Below are 2,888 nucleotides of genomic sequence, written 5' to 3'. Positions count from 1 at the left end.
GAAAAGATAAAATTTAAGCTCCTTGTAGGGTGCGATTATGTACTATTATAATTCTTTGTATTTCTCATGGTGGCTAGACATGTATAGTGAATAGTTGGTCAATTAGAAAAAAATAAATATGGGATTACTCTAAAATGTATATCTTTCCCCCAACAATTTCTAGTCTTTTTCTTCATTTCTATGCTTTTGTTTATATATTTTTGTTTCATAATCTAAAATATCCTTTCTTTCTCTGACTATGCTAATCCTACCTAGCTCAAATGTCCTGTTCTCTATGAAGTCTTCCCTGGGTAAGTGAAAATAGAGGTATTTCCTCTTTGAATTCTCATAACACTCTTATTTCATGCATCATCTTTTACCCTGATATTAAAATATTTATGTACCTATTTTAGCTCTCTTTAGATACCCTGAGGACAGGGACAATTCTGGATATTTTTATGTATGTGTCTTGCGCACCTTGGGTGCTCAGTAAGTATTTGTTGAATGAATGAAGTAAAAGGTTCATCCTACGAAAGTTGAATAACAGTTTAAAAATTAGAGAATAAGATAATATTTACAAAAATGAGTTCACAAGGCCATTAGTTGGTCCTTGTTTAATGAAGTCTTCTTTATTCCTAAAGATCCATTTTGACATAAATCAAGATCTTAAATACCATTTAGGATTTCACCTGTGTGTGGGAAGAATAGGATTAAACACACATGGATGACTGGAGAGAGAGGGAGGCAGTAGAGCAGTCTGAATTCCCTCCTATTGGCATGAGGGAAAATGTGTGAGTTTCCCGTGGTCATTGCCAAGATTACCTGGCTACAGAAATTTTGCTAATAGCCTAGTCAAGGAGGCTTGCTACCAGGTGAGGCACCTCAGCCATAAGAGGCTATAGGATGTTCTGTTCCATGGGTGCCTCTCCTGTCGGGGAACAGCATAATAGAGAGGTTACGTGGAGATTCATAAAGAACTTATGTGTGTCCAATGTACAAGTGTAGCCAATGAACAGGTAAGTATTTGGGCACTGCCACAAAGAGGGCATCTTCAGTTTTTCAACATTAGTCAGAGAAGCAGGAATAGCCACAGAAGTGGTAAGTTTTAAAGAGAGAGAGGAAAGAGGTATCTAAGAGACAGACCATGCCCACACCTCCCAGCTCAAACCAAATCGTCAGGACTGCCACTCAAGCTTGACCTGAGGATAAGGAAAGAAGATGAGATTTAAAACAACTTTGAAATTAATGCTTTGATTTGAACTAAATTTTAATAACCAAAATGGCCACACAGCTATTGGATCTTCATAAGATCACATTGTTGTACTGGAAAGAGAGATCCAACAGGCCTGAGACAACACAATAATTGGAAACACTGCAGCCATTTTATCTTTCGATTCCACCAAGCTAAAACTTCTCAATAAATCCAGTTACATTAGTCAACAAAGAACTGTCTAGTCTTCTCAAGCTGCCATAACAAAATACCGTAGACCAGGTGGGTTAATCAGAAATTTATTTTCTCATAGTTTTAAAGGCTGGAAAGTCCAAGCAGGGTTCTGGCAGGGTTCAGTTTCTGGTGAGAGTTCTCTTCCTGACTTGCAGATGGCCGCCTTCTCACCGAGTCCTCACATGGCACAGAGAGAGATCTGTGGTGTTTCTTCCTCTTTTTTCAATGACACTAGTTCTATCAGATCAGAACTCCACATTTATAACCTCACTTGACTTTAATCAGCGCCTTAAAGGCATTATCTCCAACACAGTCACATGAGGGTTAGGGCTTCAATGTATGAATTTTAAGGGGATGCAATTCAGTCCATAGCAAGTACTTCCTATCATGTGGCCAAGCTGTTTAGAGACACAATAGGATAGGGAAAATCAGGCTAGAAAATGATTTTCCATCCCATGCCTAGGTCAGGGCATTGCAATATCAAAGGGAAACAATAACTTTCAGGCCTTCATTAAATTTTGGTTGTTTGGTCATGATTAAGACCAAAGGACCTAAAAAGCTTATTGGAAACTCAGAGCCTCCACCCTTAGTCCCTAATTTCAGAGATAGCTGATGCTGCCAATTCTTGGGTGGGGTGGAAGAGGATGCATTCAAAATATCTCAACATGGCATGAAACTCAAAATATATTTATTAAAAGCTGAGATATACCACAAACTAGCAATCTAGAACTCAACAGTAGGAAGCCTAAAGTTAATCAGCAGTACATTTGAGAATCCAAATACCCTGTTTCCCCGAAAATAAGACCTAGCCGGAAAATCAGCTCTAATGCATCTTTTGGAGCAAAAATTAATATATTAATTTTACTATAATATAAGACCAGGTCTTATCTAACACAAGACCATGTCATGCAGGGTCTCAGCTCCCACTTCCTACACAAGACCGCAGGATATGGTGAGGCTGAAAAGGAACACCAACGGAGCTATGGATAGGGGTCATGCCACTATATTCTTGATGGCAACTGGTCGAGACACAAAAGCAAACATCGGCCAGTACACCAACGAGGGGTCTTCCTGCACCACAGTCTTGCTGGCAGCCCGGCGAGACACAGGAAGTAGGATCCACATGATCTGCAATCAGCCGTCTGCTTCTCTGCCAACCAACCAACCAATCCCCTGCATAGCCACAGCACTTATATTAGTGGCTAACGACTAACTGGTAACAGCTGATGGCCACCCAGCCACAGCAGATGGCCATCTGATTACAGCTGACGGCCATCTAATATCCGAGCCAGCTCCTTTCCACGTGAGGCCGAGAGCACATAAACTGCTATCTGGGACTCTGTCCCCACACTCCACCCCTACAGAGTCTTGCCTCATAATCTACACAATAAGCGTCTTCCACAAGGGTCCCTGTGTCAGGAACCCAGGTCACGAGAAAAAGTTTCAGTCCAATTCAAGTAATGTC

This window comes from Rhinolophus ferrumequinum, chromosome X, assembly GCF_004115265.2.
Source record: "Rhinolophus ferrumequinum isolate MPI-CBG mRhiFer1 chromosome X, mRhiFer1_v1.p, whole genome shotgun sequence".
NCBI classification, from domain to species: domain Eukaryota; kingdom Metazoa; phylum Chordata; class Mammalia; order Chiroptera; family Rhinolophidae; genus Rhinolophus; species Rhinolophus ferrumequinum.
This window is presented reverse-complemented; position numbering follows the sequence as displayed.